Consider the following 24,316-nt stretch of genomic DNA (forward strand, 5'->3'; position numbering starts at 1 on the left):
GAAACCACAAAAGATCCCAAATCGACAAAGCATTCTTGAAAAAGAAAATCAAAGCTAGAGGCATCATGATTCCTTTAAGTTATATTACAAAGCTATAGCGATCAAAACTCTAAGTTACCGGCAGAAAAATAGATCAATAGAACAGAACAGAAAACCCAGAAATAAACCCACAATTATATGGTCAGTTAATTTTCAACAAAGCAGGAAAGAATATCCAAAGGGAAAAAGATAGTCTTTTCAACAAATGGTGCTGGGAAAACTGGACAGCAACATGCAAAAGAACGAAACTGGACCACTTTCTTACACCATACACAAAAATAAGTTCAAAATGGATTAAAGACCTAAATATGATACCTGAAACCATTAAAATCCTAGAAGAGAACATGGGCAGTAACCTCTTTGACATTGCCCATAACAACTTTTTTCTACCCATGTATCTCGGACATTTTAACAAATCTTTTTTTTTTTTTTTAAAGATTTATTTCTTTATTTTAGAGAGAGAGAAAGAGCATGAGCAGGAGGGACAGAGAGAGAGGGAGAGAGAATCTCAAGCAGGCTCTGTGATGAGGGCAGGCCCTGATGTGGCACTTGATCTCGTGACCCCAAGATCATGACCTGAGCTAAAATCCAAGAGTTGGACACTTAACCAACTCCACCCCCCAGGTGCCTCTAGACATATGTCTCTTGAGGCAAGGGAAACAAAGCAAAAATAAACTAATGGGACTACATGAAATTAAAAAGCTTCCAAATAGGGAAGGAAACAAACAACAAAACTAAAAGGCTATTTATGAAATGGGAAAAGATATTTGCAAATGACATATCTAGTAAAGGCTTAGTATCCAAAATATATAAAGAACTGACACAACTCAACACCCAAGAAAACAAATAACTCAATTGAAAAATGGGCAGAAGACATGAATAGACTTTTTTCCAAAGGAGACATCCAGATGGCCAACAAACACATGAAAAGATGTTCATCATCACTTATCATCAGGGAAGTACAAATCAAATCTGCAATGAGATATTATCTCACACTCGTCAGAATGGCTAAAATCAACAACACAAGAAACAACAAGTGTTGGCAAGGATGTGGAAAAAGGGGAGGTGTCTTACACTGGTGGCGGGAATGCAAACTGGTACAGCCACTATGGAAAACCACATGGAGTTTATTCAAAAAGTTAAAAATAGAAATATCCTCCAATCCAGCAATTGTACTACTGGGCATTTACCCAAAGAATAAAAAAATATTAATTCAAAGGAATATGTGCACCCCAATGTTTATAGCAGCAAAGTCCACAATAGCCAAAATATGGAAAGATGGAAAGAGCTCAGATGTCCATTGACAGATGAATGGATAAAGAAGATGAAAGGATAAAGAAGAATGGATAAAGAAGCCATAAAAAAGAATGAAATCTTGCTATTTGCAACAACATGGATGGAGCTAGACAGTGTAATATGCTAAGGGAAATAAGTCAATTGGAGGAAGACAAATAGCATAAGATTTCACTCATATGTGAAATTTAAGAAACAAAACAAACAAGCAAAGGAAAAAAATGAGACACAGTTAAAGCAAGAAACAGACTTTGAGTTATAGAGTACAATCTGATGGTGACCATGGGCAGGGGGTGAGGGATGGGTTAAATAGGTGACGGAAATTAAGGAATGCACCGGAATCAAAATCAAAATAAAGAAAAAGAATATACTGAGAAGATGTAATCAATCAAACAGAAATTCTACAGGACATTCAAGCACAATTCTTCAACAAATAAATTGCAAGAAGAAAAAAAAGGAGATGAAAGTGGAACCTGAAAATTAAAAGAGACTTAAAAGACTATTATTATTTCCTAATCGGTTCCTTATTTGGATCCAGATTAAAATAAGCGTGGTGAAGAAAATCTATTTGTAAGATTTATGAGACAATTAAGTACTTGATACTACATGTTTGATATTATCAAGGGATTATTTTTAGGTGTGATATGGTATTTTAGTTATGTTTAAAGACAAGTTGTTATCTTTTAGAGATTCACATTAAAATATTTATAAATGAAATTATATAACACCTGGGATTTGTTTCAAATATTTGGGGAAAAGCAGATGGATGGAGATGTGAATAGGGCAAAATTGGCCATGGGCTAATGGGTGTTGGCCTCAGATGGATACATGGGAATTTATTACATCATTTTATCTACTTTTGAGTATATTTGAAATTTTCTGTAATTAAACATTAAAATCTCTATAAATTGGTTACAATGTTTTTACAAGATTGGGCCCCCTGCACCCAAATCAGTCTGAAATAAAGCATGACCCTTGCAGGTTTTAATTGAATTATTTCTCCTCAGAATCCCCAAGATAAACCCAGACCACTTCCTAATCTCCAACATACGTGTTTTGCCATTCATTCAACAAATAGTTATCAAGTGCCTAATATAGGTTTAGGGATAAGCAGTGTTGATTTAAAAAAAAAAAAAAAAAAAAGCAAGCAAAAAAAGGCAATAGTTCCTGCCTTCACTGAGTTCACGGATTAATAGGTTTTAATGATCCAGGCTAAGACTGTAATTAATAACAAGTCTTTACTGAAAGTTTAAAGATGAAGGACAACATAAGTCACAACTTCTGTACCAACCAATGCTGGGTTTCTGTCCATCTCTTGGTCTAATTCCATTTGCCTAGGGGCCATTTTTTCCCCCACTCTTGTAATTATTCTGGACTAAACATGACTCAGAATCTAGGACAGATGAACTTTAAGGACCCAGAGAGAGAATATTTTTCTAAAAAACTTATATCTGCTTCCCCAAGTTCTCATTTCTTGCCAGGGTTAACCTTTTTTCTAGGAACTTAGGAAAAAACCCCTGGAATTTCAAGACAGGTAGAATGGGCACAAACTTTGAAAGTTAGATTAAAAAAGAATGTGGAGGCAAATTTCAACCCTTTATAAGGTAGAATTTTCTAACCATTTTTGCTGGCCAATGTAAGGAGGTAGGATAGCTATTTGTCAAGGATACAGAAGAGAAATTATCAGTGGGTTGGAGTTTAAACTTAGCTAGCCAAAGCTCCTGTTTAGTTGCTAACATTACACTCTTTTTTTTGTTTTTTTTTTTTATTTTATTTTTTTTTATTTATTTATTTGACAGACAGAGATCACAGGTAGGCAGAGAGGCAAGGCAGAGAGATGAAGGGAAGCAGGCTCCCTGCCGAGCAGAGAGCCCGATGCGGGGCTTGATCCCAGGACCCTGGGATCATGACCTGAGCCGAAGGCAGAGGCTTTAACCCACTGAGCCACCCAGGCGCCCCAACATTACACTCTTTGAACAATGAAAATGGGGATGTTAAAGACACTGTAACATCTGAAAGGAAGAGGAATTTCAGGGTTAGAGATGTTTTGCTTATGCTTTTATAATCACATAATAAACCTTCAATTTATATGTAAGGTGGATGTAGATGAACATTTAGGCATCAGGGTTATCATACGTGTCAGTAGAGAGGGCACTGTCCCTAGAATGTGGGAGCAGTGGTGAAATCATCTCTTGCAGGTCCTACATTCTCAGAAGAGACTCGAGCAGATTCTTCTCTAAGAGCAGTTTCCCTGGAACTCCTGAAGTGCTGTTATCCAATGGGATGTCCTAGGTCATCTAGGATAGTTTGAGTCATCCTGTAGGCTGGTCTCAAGCAGACAGTACAAGCTATGTTACCCACCAATCATAGGCTTCGGCACACCACATTTGATGTATTGTTACTACTTAGGTTAGAACTAACTCCTGAAACACCACCACCGTCACTGTATTAGGGTTAGCTAGATTACGCTGGGTGACAACTGTGAAATCTTAGTGGCTTATGGCAGCAAGATGTATTTCTCAGTTTACACTACATGCCTGTGGGTTGGCTGGAGTTCTGCTCAAGTCTTCCTCCTCTGCAATCCATGATGTTGGAATCGCCACCATCTGAAACATTGCCAATCACCATGGTTGAGGAAAAGAGTGAATATGAAAATGCATACTGGCTCTTCTTGAAATAGTGTTTTGGGTTCTGGGTTGTGGCACTTTTTTTTTTTTTTTTTTTTAAAGATTTTATTTATTTGATAGATACACAGCAAGAGAGGGAACACAAGCAGGGGTAATGGGAGTGGGAGAAGGAGAAGCAGGCTTGCTGCAGAGTGGGGAGCCCTACACGGGGCTGGATCCCAGGACCCTGGGATCAGGACCTGAACTGAAGGCAGACACTTAACAACTGAGCCACCCAGGCGCCCCGTGGGTTGTGGCATCTTAACTCTATTAGGACTGGGATCCAGGAATAACTGGATCCAGCCTTTCAGTAGGAATCCCTCTTTACAAGATCCTGAAAAAAAATGCATGAAGGAAATATACCGTGTTTCTATTGAAGAATTCCAATGAACTAGATTGAATTCTATCAGGAACTGTATCTCATAAGCTATGTTAGTCTGAACAGTTTAGGATTAAAAGGGGTTAAATGCCTGTTCTGTTTACTTTTACTCCAAAGCGGGGATCTGAATCACATTCCTATTACTCCATAACTACCAAGGAGAGGCTGAAGAGAACATGAAATACATGGGAAGGAACTAGAGATCTTTTGTCTCAAAACCTAGAGGAGAGCTTGTATGGAATGCATTTCCATTACCAAGCCACATGGGGAGGGAAGCCAGAGAACCTGGAGAAAGGAAGAGAGCAAGAGCCTACCAGTGGAAAGCAGGCAGGGTGGCAAATGGCCGGGCTGTCTCAGGAAGAACAAACTCAAGACCATAGCTTACTCTTCTTGGAGATCAGAGGAAGAGAGGTAGGAGAGATATAAAACACGTATACGTATTACCTTTTTAAAAACAATTTCAGAATTTGCAGCCAGGGAGGGCAGCCCACAAAACTGTATCTTCATAAACAACTCAGCACCATTCATACGTAGATACTTAATACTGAAGAGAAAGGCATGAGAAAATGCTGTCTCCTTAACCATGGGCTTCCTTCTGGGCAGGGTCGGAGTAAAGGAGGAAAATGAGCAGGGCTTTGTTATAGGGATTTTTTTCCCTTTAGGCTTTGTTATCTGACAAGAATGACCCTGAACTAAAGCATGTAGATGAATGTAGCATTATTAGTTAATAATCTATTTTTATTTTTCAGTGGGAAGGTGTGTCACTTTAATGCTTAGACTTTAAAAAGTTCTTCGTAGGTTGTTGTTTATGCTGATTCCTTATAATTTTATTCTATATTTTTCAAGCATGTACAAGTATTTTTATTTTTTCTTAACAGCGGATGAGAAATGGTCTATTTTTTTACCTTACACATAGAGTGTGGCTAGGGACTGTGACTAAGTGTGAATGTCCTCTCCTGCTTCTAATTTGGGTCTTTAACCACTTCCTTTTCAGCAAGGATTCTTTTCTTCTTTTTTTTTTTTTAAGATTAAGATTTTTTAAAAAAGATTATTTATTTATTTGACACACAGAGAGAAAGACAGAGTGCACAACTAGGGGGAGGGGCAGATGGAGAGGGAGAAGCAGACTCCCTGCTGAGTAGGAAGCCTATCTGGGGCTCCATCTCATGACCTGAGCCAAGGCAGGCACTTGACCAGCTGAGCCACCCAGGTGCCCCTCAGCAAGGATTCTTTCAAGCAAAATAATGTCCCAATGAGTATGTTATTTTATTTTTTGCAGACAGTGGTTTCTTAGTGGCAGGTACTTCTGTTTTTTTTCTTAATAATAATGGCAAAATTCTATTTAGCTATTCAGATATGAAATTGACAAAATTGACAAAATTGATTTAGCTATTCAGATATGAAATGAGGTTGTGATTATGTGAGTTTATTTCTCAGGGTAAGAGAAGTAGGAGTACTGTCTGCAGATTCAGGGTACAATTACTAGACTAGTTGGAGAGGAACATGCTGATTACCCTGACAGAAGGTCTTCAGAAGGCATGGTAAGGATTGGGATCTGATAACACCAGCAGGCAGTTCAGTCACAGGGAGGGCAGACTTAGAAAGTAGCTTTTTTTTTTTTTTTAAAGACTTATCATATGACTTGGCAATTTTTTTTTTAAAGGTTCTATTTATTCATTTGAGAGAGAGAGAGAGAGAGACAGAGCAGGGGGAGAGGCAGAGGAGGAGGGAGAAGCAGACTCCCCGCTGAGCAGGGAGCCCAACACGGGCGTCCTGGGATCATGACCTGAGCAGAAGGCAGAGGCATTATGTGAGCCACCCGGGCGCCCCTACAAAGCAGCATTTTTAACATCAGGAGCTGTGGCCAACTCTTTCCCTTAACCCTTTCTCTTCCCTAGATTAGCACCTGATTCCTGGGTATCCCCTGTGGGCAGAATACTCTTCCTTCACCCCTGTATCATCTAAAACTATCCCTCTACCCTCGCTAGCTCTGTGGTGATGAGGTAGTGGTTCAGCTTGTGGGCTTTGCAGTCAGACTTCCCGTGTTCAGCCTCTGACACCACCATGCACATGACTTTGGCAAGTCACTTAATTTCAGGAGGCCTCAGTTTTCTTATTTGGAAAGTGACAGTAATTTTTTCATATTTCTTTGTGTAATGGTTAAGTAGGATGCTTAGTATAAATTGCTTAACAAAATGCTGGAACTCTTGTAGGTGTTGAATAAAGGTATGTGCTCTCTCTCTCTAAAATTACTCTTGGGGGTCAAATTTTCCAAGGTGGCTTGATTTTTAAGTGATGTGGATAAACTATAGGATCATGTTTTGCTTTTGGTTCAGAAAATATACTTATAGGGCACCTGGGTGGCTCAGTTGGTTAAACAACTGCCTTCGGCTCAGGTCATGGTCCCAGAGTCCCGGGATTGAGTCCTGTATTGGGCTCTCAGCTCCACGGGGGAGTCCGCTTCTCCCTCTGACCTTCTCCCCTCTCATGCTCTCTCTCACATAAATAAATAAATAAATAAATAAATAAATAAATAAATGAATAAATAAGGCTCTTTAAAAAAAAAAAAGAAAATATACTTACAATACCTATTACTTCTAAGATGAAGACACCTGAAAACTGCAGTTTAAAAAAGCATTTTATCTATGAGGGATGTCAGAGCAAGTTATTATTTGTCCATTTGATCTTAACCCCTTATACTGGAGCAATGTATTTGCATAAAAAGCAAGCTTAAAAAGCTCTCTGTGTAGTCTTCGCACATTCTAGGTTGTTGCTCAGGATCCTCTTCTTTCTGTTATTTCCCCTTCCTCATTCATTTGTTCCCAGATTGTAGTTTGGGTTCCCTTTTATCTGGTCGGATTCTGGGACTGGATTCCACTTTGAAAGTTGCTTCTGGCTACTTTAGATTTGATAACCTTCAGCTTTCCTGTCATTTTCGGCCTTAGTACCTTGCCCATCTCCCAGCTCTTCTCATCTCTTTGCATACAGGGTTGAGACTGATTGCAGGAGGAGACCTAGGCAACTCTGAGTAGGAGATACTGGGAGACACTATGTTGCTGACTTTTCATTCACCCAGCCTGCGGTAAACCAGCATTGCCCTGGTGGGCATTCAGATTCATAATCAGAGTCTCTAGAACTTGGGGGTGGGCTTGGGAGGATGTAACAAAGCTCCATGGCAATGACAAGATGGAGCTTCAGAGGGACACAGCAGGATCTTACTCTGAGCAGATACTTAGCTATCATCAACCACATGGGTGCCTCTGTTAGGCAGATGTGTATGCCCTTCACTTTGGTCATGCCACTGTCTCTCCTGCCATGTAGCTGTCAGTATGTAAAGTAAACTTTGTTGTTCACCTGCTTTTAAGGAAGTTGAATCCTATGTCTGTGTCTGTTTTCATCAGTTATGGTGCCATCATCCAAATGATCACTGAGCCCTCTTCTAGCCCCTGTTCCACAAGATTCCACCCGCACCTGCAAGAGCCTTCAAGACTCTGAGAGGGGAGCCCGGAGTGTAGATGTTTCTAGAGAGCAATCTACATCTTTCTCTCTATACAGAAACAAACTAATAACCAAAAAATAAATAAACAGTGGTTTTGAGGACGTAGGGAATTTAGCTGGATGGCATTTTGAAGCCAGGAACTCTATCTTACTCATCTTGCCTCCCTAACGTGTCTCATAATTTCTGGTGCATAGTAGTGTTGGAATTTTAGGAGCCGAATAAGTGACACATTGCTTTCCTTCTTAAGCTGTGAATCAATTAAGAGATAGGGGACTCAGATAGCTAAAAATCAACAGGTTGCTGCTAGCACATAAGCTGTCATTGTTCAGATTAGAAAAAGGCTTCTTCTTCTTCCTTTGGGCATAAGAATTAGAAGAAACCCACTCCTGGAAGATGATTGTAAAGAGGACTGCCTCTGGGTAGAAAAACTGGGAGAAATGTGCTGAAGAGTTGGCTTCATGTGGGAGAAGCTGGCCTAGTTTCTAGTCCCTTTTTGTCCTTTCAGCAAGTGGTCTGGAGATCAAAACAGGAAGATATTTATTTTGGTTTTTTTGTTTGTTTGTTTTTAGATAATCTCTCATTAGTTGAATTTAACCCTTCAAAATAGTAGTATTCTCTCTGTAGGGGCAGAGCCTGGCCTACTATGCTTATCTCCCCCCACCCCTCACTAATACAGTATTTATTTGTCTTCCCTCTGTCAAACCTTGAGCCAACCACTTTCCCCAGACTGCCTGGGGAGGTATATGAAAAGGAACATACACAGGGCAAATGAGACATAGGAGAAAGAGCTATGGAAGGCGGAGACAGCTCTTTTGCATGGTGAAGAGGATGAGAAAGGCCACCATCAGGCAAAGGAGCCCCATGACCTCTAAGAGAACAAAACCCAGAATGGCGTAGGAGAAGAGCTGTTGCTTCAGAGAGGGGTTCCTGGCCTAACCAATGGTAAGGCTCTCAAACATAGTCCCAATTCCAGCCCCAGAGCCAGCCACCTCTACCGTGGCAGCCCCAGCCCCTATGAAATTGTCTGCTGTGTTGATGTCTCTTGAAATGGTGCTGGGATTTGGAAGCTGTGACTAGGAATAAGTGAGGTGAGGGTATGTGGGGCTGCTAAGTTGCTGAGGCTCTCATCTGTCCTTTTCTCTGGTGGTTTTAGCACCACGGCAGACAGTGACCCACTCTAGAGTTGAGAGGTGCTCCTGACCAAGAAGAGGGTGAAGAAATTTGCCCAGGTGTACATTTTCAGGGGATGAGGGGCCGTGGCAAGAGAGCTGCTTCCAGTGCAGAGAAGACATGCTTATAATACAGTAGAGAGTCAACTAAGACATGCCCTCCCTACACTGGCAGATCTGAACAAGATTGGCTCAGGAGAGCCTCTGCCAAGTTTGCTTAGTTCTTTCTCCCAAAGTCCATGATAACATATACTTACTTTCTTTCCCTTGGGATGAATAAGTGAGGAGATGGGGAGGGAGGCTAGGAGTATTATTATTGTTGCAGGATGGAATCAGGAGACCAGGAGAGAAAGGAGGTTCTCTGTAAGGCAAGTACTGGGTGTTTTCTGAATGAACGGATGTGTTTCAAGAAGAGGCATATGTGCTGTTTATTATAAAAATGTAGTTAGGAAAGAACAATGATAGACTATTCAGAAGGGAAGTTTTGTAAGCTTAAATGAATGTTTTGTGACTTGTTAATATATTGGGAATATGTTAATCATACCTGGCTTGACATTGGAGGTAGGGGGTTTGCCTATGACAGAAAAAGGGCATTGGAAGGACTTTACTGTTCAGAGACTAAGTTGGAAATTATTCAAGATATGTCGATTTTGGTAGAGAAAGGTTAATCAACTCATTTGGAAATTTGATGAGAAGGAAGGAGATAAGGAGTTAGAGCAATGATTTCATAACTTTGTTATATCTCTAGTGGAAGTAAAAAGAATTAACTTTTTGCACATGATGTTGCACAAGAAAGTGATGGAAGAAATGGAAGGTTTATTTTGGGGCCTTTTTTGGGGGATTTGGTGTGTATGTATGTTGCTTATTATACTCTAATAATGTTATTATTAATTAGGATTATTTTCTATTTATAAATGAATTAATTCATATTAGTTTATCAGCTTAATCAAGGATTTTGAGGTTGTAGAAATGTGAAGAAATGAATTTTGATGGTGGATCAGTTGTTGGGTGGGTAGTGGGTGACATTAGGATAAAGATGGGTAACCAGGAGGCAGGGTGAGAGTAGTACCTACTTGGAGCTATTTAAGTCTGTATTAATTATCTTTTGCTGCATAAACAACTACCTCAAGGCTTAGTAACTTAAAACACAAAGCTATGGGATGGTTAAGGTAAGGGATGAGCTTGGTGGTTTTCTTGCTGGTCTTAGTTGGGCTTACTCATGAGTCTGTGGTTTCTAGCTGCTTCTAGATAAGTTGGTAGGTCAGCTGAGGGTTGGCTGGAGCTGATGGCCTCCCTTACATGTCTGGTAGTTGGCTGGCTGTGGGCTAGGGTATCTTGTTTCTCCTCCTGTAGTCTCTTATCCTCTAGCAGTTTACAACAAGCCTGTGAAATGGTGGTTTCCAGTTTCCAGGTGCAGCAAGGGAATAAATACAAGTACTTTCAAGCCTCTGCTGTACCTTGTGTTTGTTGTCCCATTTGGCAGGTCATATGGCCAAACTCAGATTCAAAGGGTAGGGAAATAGAATCTCTCTTTTGATGGGAGGATCTATAATGCTACAGAGAGGGAAAGGATTTGATGCCATTTTCTGCCATCTACTGCAGGATTCTAGGCTGAGTGTAGACTGCAGGGGTGTGGATGGGGGGAGAGGAGGGCAGTAAAGATAATCTTTGTTTACTTCACAGCTCTTCGTGGTACTGCCCCTAACTTGGTCGGAGTGCCATTGTGTAGTTAAAAGAAATGCGGCAGACTTAGAAACTAAAGTTAACACCAGAAATTACTGGGAAAAGGGAAAACTAGTACAGGAAAGAAGTGTGGGTGATTAGGGGATACATATTGCAAAAATAGTTTTTTAAAAAAGATTTTTATTTATTTGAGAGAGAGAGAGAGCATGAGTGGGGGTAGGGCAGTGGGGCAGAGGGAGAAGCAGACTCCCCACTGAGCAGGAAGCCCGACGTGGGACTCCATCCCAGAACCCCGAGATCATGACCCAAGCCAAAGGCAGATGCTCAACTGACTGAGCCACACAGGTGCCCTGCAAAAAGCTTTTTATGTTGCCCAAGAATTAGTTCTACATAGTATTTCAACTCAGTCCAGTAATCTAGATCTAGTTACTGGCGTGTTAGGAAAATTGGGTTATAGGTATTACCCAATTCATAAAATTGTATGCAAGGAGCTTGAGAAAACCAGAAGTCACACTTATTAGTGCTGAAACCAGACATTGATGAAAAGGTATTATTTCCCTTATTGTTGGGGACAGTTGTGCTAGGAGTAGACATCTTACAATGGGGTCTTTATCATCAGCTATGTCAAGATATTACAGAATTGTGCATACAGGAACCTTAATGAGATGATTAATGATCTAAGCAGAGCATCATTTCGATGTGGGAGGAGGTGGTGAAATGGTGGGAGGGAGCTGCTTTTCTTGCAGTGAGCTCGTCTATCCAGGGACTGAATTGAGATGGCAAGTGGAACCGAGGGAAAACTTGGCTCATTTTCTCCTTACCTGCGCCTTATCTTCTCTTTTCTAGGTAGTGTCAGATCTTGAGACCTCTGAATCCCAATTTCCTCTCAGTAAAACAAAGACAATAATACCTGTCACTTAGGCTGTTGAGCAATCTACTTAAAATTAAGGTGTGGACTTTACATCACCCAGAATTCTTTACCTTTCTTGTCTTTTGTGTTTGTTCACCGATGTTTTTAAAAGGAAGACAGGTTTTTTTAGAGCAGTTTTCGGTTCACAGCACAACTGGGGAGAAACTACAGATATTTCCCATGTGCCCCCTGCCCTCACAGAGGCATAGCCTTCCTATTATCAATATCACCTACCAGTGTGGTACCTTTGTTTGATTTTAAGTTTTAATTTGAAATTATTTCAAACAAATGAAAAAGCTGAAATAATAATAGAGGACTCCCATATGCCCTTTATCCAGATTTAACAAATTTGGATACTTTGCATGATTGCTTTATTATATCTTTCTTTCATTCTTTCCAAATATACATCATTTAAATTTATTTTTATAAATCATTTGAAAGTAGATTGTAATGTCATTCCCTTTGACCTCTTAGTACTTTACTGTGTATTTCCTAAGAAAAATAATAGTCTCTTACATTGCCACAGTACAGTTGTCAAATTCAGGAAATTTAACAATGAAACAATATTTTTGTCCAGTCTATAGTTCATAATCCAGTTTGTCAATTGCCCTCATAATGTCTCTTAAAGCACTTTTTAACCTTCCAGTATGATATTCAGTTCAGGATCACATATTCCAATTTGAGTAACTTTTTAAAAAAAAGATTTTATTTATTTACTTGAGAGAGAGAATGAAAGAGAGAGAGCATGAGAGGGGAGAGGGTCAGAGGGAGAAGCAGACTCCCCACTGAGCAGGGAGCCTGATGCGGGACTCTATCCCAGGACTCCAGGATCATGACCTGAGCTGAAGGCAGTCACTTAACCAACTGAGCCACCCAGGCGCCCCACATATTGCAATTTGTTGTTGTATTTCTTTAGTATCCAAATATGAAAGATTTCCTGTTTTTCTTCATCTTTGATGTTACTGTTATTTTAAAAAAAATACAAGACTGCTACTTTATAGAATTTTCATTACTTTGGGTTTGTCTGGTGTTTTCTGATGATTGGACTCAGATCACACGTCCCTAGATATATATGACATCAGCAATGTGTGCTTCTTAGAGTAGCACAACTGGCGGCATATAATGTCTGCCTTCCCCTTATTGGTGATGTTAATTTGATCACCTAATCAAAGTGTTTTCTGGTTTCTCCACTGTACAGTTACTATTTCCCTCTTCCAACCACTAAATAATCTGTGGGGAAATACTTTGGGGCTATGCACATATTCTGCTTCTTATCAAACTTTTCTTCCTAGATTTCATATCCATACGTAATTCTTATCCGGATGAATCTTTTTTTTAAAAAGATTACTTATTTATTTATTTTTGTGAGAAAGAGAGAGAGAGAGAGAGAGAGAGCACAAGTGAGCTGGGGGTGGTGGGGAAGCAAACTTCTGCTGAGCAGGGAGCTGGATGTGGGACTCCATCTCAGGACCCCAGGATCATGACCTGAGCCAAACGCAGCTGCTTAACCAACTGAGCTACTTCCAGGGCTTTCTTTGGCAACTTCATTCCATAATTTTATCTCTTTTTTTTTTCCATAGTAGGAATGTGGCTCCCAGGACATCATCACATTATTTATCTTCTCAGTCTTAAAATATCCACAAAATAGTTTCAAATTGCTGCAGTAATATCACAATGAGAAACAAACCTACTAGAAAGAGTTCAAGATTTGACTGCAGTTCTTTTGTTCCCTAGATTATGGGTATAAAGTCAAAATGCTGTGCTCAAAATTTCCTTGGATTGGTTAATTTTTTTTCCTCTTCTGTGTGATATTTATCCTCCCCTATCCTTGACATGGTTATTCAATTAAAATACAGTTGTGTTAGTTTCTCTGGCCACTAAGTTTTAGGTTTTTTCCCCCTCCTCTACTCCATCTTCCTGAATCTAAAATCTATAGCCTACTCTATTAGCCTGCTAGGGCTGCCGTAACAGAATACTATCAACTGGGTGGCTTGAATAACAGAAATTTGTTTTCTCACAGTTCTGGAGGTTGGAAGTCCAAGATCAAAGTTCCTACTGGGTGGGTTTCTAGTGAGGCCTATTTTCCTGGCTTGTAGATTACCACCTTCTTGAGTGTCCTCACACTACCTTTCCTCTCTGCTCAGGCACCCCTGGTGTCTCTGCCTATTCTTATAAGGACACCAGTCCTGGTGGATTAGAACCTCATCCTTTGATCTCATTTAAACTTAATTACCTCCATAAAGGCCTTTTTTGCAAAGGATATTGAGGGTTAGGCTTCAACATCTGAATTGGTGATCGATCGTTGGGGTGCGTGACGAAATTTCAGATCTCCCATGAAGCTCTTGGAACTGCTTTTGAAACTCATTAAAAGCTGCTGACTCCTTTTGGTTCAGTTTCTTCCTTGTTTACCTGTTTACTTCCTTATTATTTTTTTTACATATTCTTCCAATCATTCATTAATTTATGTATTCAAAAACTATTTGTTGAATACCTTCTAAGCATTAGGCACTTTGCTAGACATGGGAAATATAATGGTGAGGAGGAAAACAGAAAAAGGATATGTCCCAGGAGCTTATAGTCAACTGGGGAAGTCTGACATTGACCAAAGAATCAGCCAAATTAAAATTAAAGGGAATTAAAGAGACTCAGAAATAAAATCAAGATAATTAGGCTGGTTGAGTTTCTGAGATAAGGTTGTCACAACAACCTACAATAGCTTGCTTTTTTGTACCTTACTCTATACTGAGTAGCTGTTATTAATAAACCAGCACAAAATTTAGTAGTCTGAGGTGGCAAGCACTTATTATTCCTCATGAGGCTATGGGTGGTTAGACTTGACTGATTTTGACGGAGCTTGCTCAAGTGTTGATGGTCAGCTTTTGGGTTGCCTGAGAGCTAGTTGGTTAAGGATGGCCTTGGCTGGGGCAACTCAACTTACTCCACAAGGAGTGTTTCACATCCTTCTAGACAGCTAAACTGGCAGTGTTCCTGTGGTGATGGGCAGGGTTCAAGAGGGAGAGCTGAAGCACGAAAACACTTTTTAAAGCTTCTGCTTACCTCCTATTTCCCAGTGTTGCAATGGGCAAAGCAAGTCACATGGCCAGGCCAACTTCATTTTGGGGAGGGGGTCCTACTAGAGGGCAAGAATAAAAGGAGGCATGAAAGATTGGGGCCATCAGTGTAACCTATATTCTCTATATTATGATATTTCTGTTTCTGTCATTCCCTTGAATCTGTTCTCAATTACCAAGTCTAGTAGACTAGTTTTGGATCTTATATTCCCTGACCTCTTCATAGCACTTGACACTATTGACCATTCCACTTTTTGTTTAAGATATCTTTCTCCTTTGATTTTGAGAACAGTATTTCCTCCTGGTTTTCTTCCTATGTTTCTTATTGTACATTCTTCTCCTTCCTCATGGCCTCCTTTTTTTTTTTTTTTCCTTGTTCCTTTAGTTTTGGGTTTCCCAGCTATGTGAGCTGGAAAGTCCACAGAGAGTCCACAAACAGCACTTCTTTCTTCATCTCCTAAGTTTAATATCATTTGAAGAATAAAACACATAGAGATAAAGACCCACCTTCATCACTGATAAAACTAATTATAAAATGTGTCTTTGAATGGGTATTTACAATGCATGATGAAATACTTAGCCATAGAATTTAACTCCTGCTCCTAGTCACAGTTTGAGGCACTGGGGAGCAGGGACAAGGAATATCCTGAAGAGAGGCTGATAGTCAAAGAGAGAGAAAAGAAGAGGCTAGTCCTCAGTTCCTTCCCTAGAGCTCACTCTGTGGGATGTAATAAGTGGAGAAATAGGCCAAGAACACTACTCTAGTGGAATTCCTCCATGTATTAATTTGAGTCCAGTGGAAAAAAGGTTATTCCCTAATTCCAAAATTCTGTCATTGATCCTCTTCTATTTTTATTTTAGTCTCTCTGGAAATGCCATTTACACATGCAGTGATTTAACTACCTATTTATATTTCCTTTCTCTTTAGTACAGAATTCTGGCCAATATTTCCTAGACTATTGCTTATGTTTTTTAGATGTTGAACATAAGTGAACTTAATGCATTCCAAATTGAAATTATTTATTTATTCATTTAGTCAATAAAAATTATCCAAGACATTTCCAATTTTCCCATCCTGCTTCTTATCTCAGGGCTGTCGTCTGCCCAGTGACCCAAACCAAAAACCAGAAAGTCCTTGTGAGTTCTCTCCCTTACTTCTCAACATTCAGTCTGCCATTCCAGTCTTATTCAGTCAATCTTGTAGATATCTCTAACCTGACTTATTTTACTTCACATAAACACTAACTTAATTCAGCCTCTTGACATATTTCCCTTAGGTTTATACAAAACCTCTTAAATATTCTACCCCCTGCCTCCTATCTTATCTCTTTAATTTATCCTGTATAGTGCACAAGAGACGGTTTTCTGGTACACGATATTCTGCATTATGAAAAAGAGTATACCTTTTAGAGCAGAGGTTTAGAGAGGTTTCTCTAAGTTTCAGGTTTCTTTCTCTTTTTTTTAAATCTATAAAATGAAGATAATGCCCACCTTGTCTGGTTTTTAAAAATATTTATGTGGCTGTATGAAACACGCTCAAGCACAGTGGCTAATCTAGTACCACACTCTACTGATGGTTAGGATTACGTTCTGGGGTAGGCTTTGTGCTAACTGCTTTGTGCACCACCTTATTTATTTTCATTTCTCTTTGAATGGGTTTTATTTTCCCCATTTTATGGATGATGAAATGCACAAGCTGTACAGTCACATAGAAAGTAAAGTGGCAGGGAATTCAAGCCCAGTCAGTGGGTCGCCACAACACCTTCTCCTAACCACACCACAGTTATTTTGAGAGCTAGGGTGGGAAAATGAGAACATTGTGAAATTTAGCCTCTGTCCTTAGCTGCTAGATAAATTTGGGCAAGTTTCTTAAAGTTTTTGAGCATCAGTTATCTATAAAATAAGGACATAATGCCTACTTATAACATGGTAAAGAGAGTTAAATAAGAATGAATCATATAGGGGTGCCTGGCTGGCTCCATACATAGAGCATAGAGTGACCCTTGATCTTGGGGTTGTGAGTTCAACTCCACATTGTGGAGCTTCTTAAAAAAAAAAAAAAAAAAGAATGAATAATATAAAATGAATGGCACACAAGAGCACTCAGTAAAGGAGATCTATGATTATCATTATTTCTAAATTAAAAATGCAGTTGTTTAGCTACTCTGTTTAAGAATCCCATTGTTTTCTCTGGCTCCAGGGAAAAGCTCATACTCTTTAGCATGGCACACCAAGCCTTGCATTAATGCCTCCTCCCCTCATCTTCCAGCCTGAGCTTTAATAATAATCACTTGCAGTTCCCCAAATGTGAATTGCTGTCTCATAATTCTCTGCCTTTGTAGTGCTGCGTCCTTGTCCTGAAGAAGCTTCCCTCTTTCTCTTGTTTCCACCCAACCATTTTATCTTCTGTCTAACTCTCATTCTTTAAGGATGGGATTCCCCTCCTTCCCTGCCTCCCCCCTCCTTTTTTTCTTTTCCACAAAGCGGTATTTGGTGAATATGTCCAACTCCTTCAATCACGGCTGGACGTTCTTCCTTAGATTCCTTTGTAAGTGTGCAGAGGTCCATGGAACCTCATTTCACAACTGTTTACTGGTCATTTCCCCCTCTCTAGACTGTGAGCTACTACAGAGATAAAGATTGAGTCTTTCATTTTGGTATTCCAGGACTTAGCACAGTGTAGGCGCTCAGTGATTGTCAGATGTGTGAAGATTAAATGCAATAATCAGAGGCATAGTAGAGCCTGGCTCTTGGCAGGTGCTTAATAATAAATATTTTCTAACATTTTAATAATTTTTGCACGGTATGTTTATTATATACTATATTCTATTTTAATAACATTTATTTATTTATAATTTTAAGGTAATGTTTTGTGGCTCAGCATTCTTTGTATTACCCTTTGTTCCCTTGTACACATTTTAGTATTTCATCAACATGTTTAATGAAGTCTCTCTGCTACAGTTTATTCCACATTCTCACTTACCAGTTGGAAGTACTTAGAAAGTGATTCTGCAAAGTGGTTATTTTCCTCGTGGTTCGGAGACAGTGACAGTCCCCAGTTATTCGGATTTTTTTAAAGCACAATCACTAACCAAATGTAATGTCTTTTGTTAAATCATTAACTAATCTAAAATATGGACATTCCCACTAAATCAAACTAAAAAGAACCGGCAAGGATTATACAAAAAACGACATAAAGAAATAAACATGACAAGCAACACAAAAAAGGTGGCAATCTTTTAGAAAGGTATAGTTTGCTAATCCTACTGTGTCTTCTCTTTTGACAAAGATTCAGTGCTGGAAGCCCCTTCAGGGAGAGGGTGGAGGAGGAAGCGAGGACCAACAGGGACACAATTTCAGTGTTTTGACAGCTTAGTCAGAGAGTGAATTGCTGCAGGCATTTGCACATTTTAACCCCTGCTGTAACAGCTAGAATTCTTTCTTACACTATCCAAATCCAAGAATTAGCTCTTTGAAAAGCTGAACATCTCATGCCTGCCAAAAAAAAAAAAAAAAAAAAAAAAAAAAGTATCAGGTGAACAAGAAATTGAATAAACTCAAATCTCTGTTAGGTGGCAAGGATTTATTTTATATTAATTTTCATGCTTCCATCCTTCATTAGGGTGTTATCCCAGACATAACCAAGAGTGCTAGAGCACTGTGCCTTATTCTCTTGGGCTCCATGTGTAAAATTTCAACAACACATTCTGGCAGGATGAGCAGATTTAATGGTTAAGGAGTTAAAAAGTCTGCTATGATTTAGTCCCAAAGTTGATTGAGTTAGTGCTTTGTAATTTGTAGATGCTTCGGGTCCTTTCTTTTGTCAAAACAGTGCTTATTGGAAAAGGAAAGTCAATAGGTAATAGTTTCTCATTGTTAGAATAAAGCATGGTCTTTTAGGATGGAAGGAGCTTTCTCTCTGTCTCTCTGTCTCTCCGTCTCCCTATCACCACTTCTTGCTCTCAGTAAGTAGAAATGAGGGTAAAAAGAGAAAGGAAAAAAGAAGTGTAGTGTTTAGGACACTGACTTAATATAGCATTGTGTTCTGCAAGTAGGATTTATTTTCTTGGTCTGACTGTTGTTTGAAATGAAAACTAGTAGCACTAAGCTTGGGTATCATTACAAAATTTCAATTTAACAATTCACAATCACCTACCACTATGTTAGGCACAGCAGAGAATTTAAGAGTTATAAAACAATGTCCATCTGTCCTATCTCCCTATAAATAAATTAGGCAGGAGTGTACATTTCAGCAAAAATGTCTATTTTATAATTTATTTTAAAAATTTTTTCTTCTTTTCCCCCCTCTTTCCAAGGTTTTATTTAAATTCTAGTTAACCTACAGTGTAATATTAGTTCCAGTTACAGAATTTAGTGATTCAGCATGTACAAATAACACCCAGTGCTCCTCACAAGTGCCGTCTTTAATACCTTTTATAATTTATTTTTAAGCTAGTAAGAATCTTTGTGAATAAACAAGGGCAGCATTACATCACTTAGAATGATTCTTCTCCCTGAAATATTATACTTAATTGTATTGTGAAATAAATTTTAAATTTTTGGAGAAGTTTGGTTTCTAATAAACTGCAATATTTCCCCCTTCTCTTTCATTACTCTTGTTCTTTTCTATGGCTTTTCATGTAGAATTACTAAAACTCCATGATTTACTTCCACTTGACTTTGAAGTAGTGAAAGGAAATAACTCAAAAATGCCAAAAACGTAGAAAATCAAGCAGTCCAGAGGTGAACTTGTCAGGTTGGTGGTTTTCAACAGATGGTTTCAAGCAGCTAATTTGAATTTTTTGTTCTCTTAAAATGGTAAGACCGCCCTGTTATCTCAGGCACCTGTTTCTAGCAGTTCATACTTGCCTTTAAACGGCTCTTTCCATTGTAATGGAATTAAGTGGTTGCTCAGCCTTGAGAACAAATAAGCCTCCTTAAGTACTTAACTCATTACAGGAGAGAGACTTCCGGAAGGTTTATTATGTGTCACAGCTAGGGTCAACACTCAAATAATAGAAGAGAACCTCACCAGATATTTTTAATGGAGACTAATTAGGGGGTAAACAAGAGGAATGGAGGCTGCAAGTTGTAGAAGTGCAGAGGTGGGAGTAACAGTGGGAAAGGTTTTTACTTCCCTACTTTCACAGCTTTCATAGGAACAATTCTGCAGCCTCAGAGCTGTGTTTGACCAATTGAATTTGGGAAGGGATTATGGTGATTTTAATGCCAATGGCTACAAGTTTTTATCACCTTTATTTTCAAACGTTGTTTTCATCATCTTATGCCAGGGTGGAAGGCGGTTATTTACAAAAACTCCTGGAGAGCGGTAAGAATGTGTTCACTCATATACTTATACCTTCATTTATATGTTTACTCAAGCTTCTTTAGAAGGCTCACTTTGTGTCAAGTACTGTGTTAGTCAATACTTTGTCTTCGGCACGATTTCAAGTTTTGTGAATTAAACTGGGGTGTAGTGGGGTGAGGTGGGCAAGAGTGATGATGAAGGTAGAAGAGACATATTTTCATGACCAGTGTGATATTTGGTGCAAGAAACATTCTTAGTGTATTCTGGTGCATACAATAGATCAATGGAACTTGCTGAGTCATGTTTGGACATGTCTATGTTTTTGAAGGACAACTGCTGAGTTCTCATTCATAATAACTCCAATTTAAGTATTTCACTTGGGTTTCATTTCATTATATAATAGTAAGTTAATTACGTGCTTTGTTTTTCAAAACAGTTTATTAATTTTAACATTATGGATTTGGTCTCAGGAGGTCTTGGTTATTGTATATGCAAGCTATGTTAACACTGTTTAATCTCTGCTAGAGATTGCCCTCCAAGAACCTTTAAAACTTTACATGTTAACCAGAAAAATAGTCAAATGTATGCTTATAGCTACTTCATTCACCTCTAACAAATAACTGAGTGTCAATGATATACCAAAAGCCTTCAAAGTTTGATGAGATTGAATTCCTGGTGGAAATAAATACAAGATATAGTGTAAAGTTAAAAAAACTGCTAAATAATATGTAGTGCATGATCCCATATATGAATAACAAGGCACATATATACACATAGAAACATGTGGGACCTGACTGAATTGTTTGTTTGAATTGTTTGTTTTTTGTTTTTAAGATTATACTGGTTTATTTTAAAGATACAGAAAGAGAGCATGAGTTGGGGGGTGGAGCAGAGGGAGAGGGATAAGCAGACTCTGTGTTGAGCATAGAAGTTGATGCTGGGCTCCATCCCAGGATCCTGAGATCATGACCCGAGCCAAAGTTAAGAGTCTGACAGCAACAAGCTGAGCCACCTGAAAGCACCCAGACTGAATGGTTAATAGCATTTATCTCTGGAAGATAGCATGACTTGTTGCCCAAATCACTTCTCTGGGAGTTTTCCTTTCCAGAGGGAAAAGGCATTTTTGGCAGTTATAGATACATTACAAATCCCTGACCCTTACTGACCTCAGCTGGTGGGCCAGGGGCAGGCATCAGAACAAGAGAGAACCAAATCATTGCCTAGATTGAACCAGTTTAGATTCTTTCTAATGAGGGTTTTTAATTTGGACACAGAAATGCAGATGAGTTGATAAATTTGCTAGGGCTGGGAGGCATGGCTGTGTTTGAGTCATGGGAGTGAAGGAACAGAAAAAAACTAGGTTGGGAGTGGAAGAAGAAAGACTACTTCCTGATCCCAGTCCAATTTCTAAGACTCAGCTATGGAAGTCTGACTGTACTTTCTGCCTTTGAGCCCTTTTGAAATACTTCTGATATTTTTTTCTTTTTAAATAAGAAAACCTCTCTATATGTATATAGTTTGAGTAGACTTCTTACAATTAAGAAAACTTACAGTTTTTGATGAAAGTGGTTTTCTTTTTGTAAAACTCAGTTCTGTTGTTCTAAGGTAATGTCTATAGCTGTTATGTGATATCTGTTGAAATGTGGCCAGTTTTGGCTCCTTCCAAATAGAAATACAATGCTTGTGGTTTCAACATATTTTAAGGCCACTATTTCCAAGCAAAACATTTAGAAAGACTTCAAAGTTTTCCTAGGTCCTAGATAGAACATCTAAAGAAACAGTATTTTCATTGCCAAGTAAAAGTGAATCAGAAATGATATTATTTCCTCTGAAAAATGCCAGGGAATATTTTTTCCCTATGTATTTATGTATATAATATTTTACATATTTCTTGAATTTAACCTTGTATTGCAGTCTACAACTTTATCTGTTCTTTGTATCTGTAATTTTTTTTTTTTACCTCATTGTATAAGTAACATGCCAAATTACTCCTCTCAAATGTTCACAAATGGATAATTGAATAAACCTGCTAAGCCATTGTATTTGAAGATTTCTTAATAAGATCCATAAATACCATTTAGAGTTGTTTTTATTAGATTGAAAACACTGTGGGAAAATAAGATTGTGGAAGACACAATATTAGCCTACTGGAAAAAAGTATTTTAACGGACTAAAGTGAACTTTTTTTTTTTTTTTTTTTAAGATTTTACTTATTTATTTGACTCAGAGAGAGAGAGATCGCAAGTAGGCAGAGAGGCCCGGGGGGGGGGGTTGGGAAGCGGGGGAGGGGTGCGGAAGCAGGCTCCCCGCTGAGCAGAGAGCCCTATGCGGGGCTTGATCCCAGGACCCTGAGATCATGACTCAAGCTGAAGACAGAGGCTTAACCCATTGAGCCACCCAGGCGCCCCTAAAGTAAACTTCTATTATCAAAGTAAGTTTATATACTTCTGAGAGTTCTATTTTTCTAAAAAGGAAAACTCTTTTAACTTGGAACGTTCATCAATTTAAAGATGAAAAACAGCTGAAATTAGAATTTGATATATAATGCACTTCAGCTTCCTGTACTCAATTTTGAGTCTTCTTGAACTTAATTTGATTTTCCTGTATTTGATTTGATACATGTAATAAGTTTATTATGACATTGTTTATTATGACAATTGTTTTATTTTTGATGAATGTTGCTATGAAATTTTCTCAATAACTGCCACAAATCCTAAACTCTTGAAAAGCAATTGGCTAATTTCATTCAAAGGCAAAATTCTCAAATTACTCCGGGTTCCACATATTTTATTTACATTTTTAGTTTCTACAATTATCCTTCTCGATTCATGTTAGAGAGTCACCCAGAAATCACCTGGGTTCATCTTTGTTTAAAAAAAAAAAGTAAAGATATAACAGATGCATTGTAGTAATAATATAGCAATTTCTGCTGCAGGCAAAAGCATCATTCAGGCTTTTAATTAAGCCAGCTACATTTCAGCATGCTAACAAATAGACTCTATTAGATCTTCCTGAAATTTGTATTATAACATATATGATAACAAGAATGATGTGGTAAAATGTCTTATATTTTAGGGAAACAACATTTATCATATAATCAACTTTATTTTAAATTGTAAATATATTTTTACTTTTCAGGTGAATTTAGGAAAGACTATGTATAATTTGAAGAAGACATAAAAGGCCAATTATTTTGAGAAGAGATTGCTTTGGGTATAGGGTTTCACTAGATTCAGTTTTCATTAGTTGATTTCTTATTTTCTAAGAATAGATCAGTTGGACACTTAGGAAATAACTTTTTCTTAATGATAATTTCCCCATAATATAAAAATTTCCTTACATCTGTACTCTAAACACTAAATATTTTAATTTTTTTTAATTTTATTTTTTATAAACATATAATATATTTTTATCCCCAGGGGTACAGGTCTGTGAATCGCCAGGTTTACACACTTCACAGCACTCACCATAGCACATACCCTCCCCAATGTCCATAATCCCAACCCCCCACACCCCCCCATTAACCCTCAGTTTGTTTTGTGAGATTAAGAGTCACTTATGGTTTGTCTCCTTCCCAATCCCATCTTGTTTCATTTACTCTTCCCCTACCCCCTTAACCCACCATGTTGCATCTCCTCTCCCTCATATCAGGGAGATCATATGATAGTTGTCTTTCTCCGATTGACTTATTTCGCTAAGCATGATACCCTCTAGTTCCATCCACGTCGTCGCAAATGGCAAGATTTCATTTCTTTTGAGGGCTGCATAGTATTCCATTGTGTATATATACCACATCTTCTTTATCCATTCGTCTGTTGATGGACATCTAGGTTCTTTCCATAGTTTGGCTATTGTAGACATTGCTGCTATAAACATTCGGGTGCACGTGCCCCTTCGGATCACTACGTTTGTATCTTTAGGGTAAATACCCAGCAGTGCAATTGCTGGGTCATAGGGTAGTTCTATTTTCAGCATTTTGAGGAAGCTCCATGCTGTTTTCCAGAGTGGTTGCACCAGCTTGCATTCCCACCAACAGTGTAGGAGGGTTCCCCTTTCTCCGCATCCTCGCCAGCATCTGTCATTTCCTGACTTGTTAATTTTAGCCATTCTGACTGGTGTGAGGTGGTATCTCATTGTGGTTTTGATTTGTATTTCCCTGATGCCGAGTGATGTGGAGCACTTTTTCATGTGTCTGTTGGCCATCTGGATGTCTTCTTTGCAGAAATGTCTGTTCATGTCTTCTGCCCATTTCTTGATTGGATTATTTGTTCTTTGGGTGTTGAGTTTGCTAAGTTCTTT

General features: G+C 38.6%; 1 protein-coding gene and 1 pseudogene across 1 annotated transcript in view; one reads left to right on the top strand and one right to left on the bottom strand.

Moving 5' to 3' along the window:
- LOC111154016 (mitogen-activated protein kinase 10) overlaps positions 1-24,316 on the top strand; it is a 582,803-nt gene that overhangs the window by 95,110 nt on the left and 463,377 nt on the right. The window lies entirely within an intron of this gene.
- On the bottom strand, positions 8,665-10,767 carry LOC111152804 (annotated as a pseudogene).

The sequence above is a fragment of the Enhydra lutris genome, unplaced genomic scaffold (genome assembly GCF_002288905.1).
Source record: "Enhydra lutris kenyoni isolate GAN:26980312 unplaced genomic scaffold, ASM228890v2 scaffoldscaffold3, whole genome shotgun sequence".
Taxonomy (NCBI): Eukaryota; Metazoa; Chordata; class Mammalia; order Carnivora; family Mustelidae; genus Enhydra; species Enhydra lutris.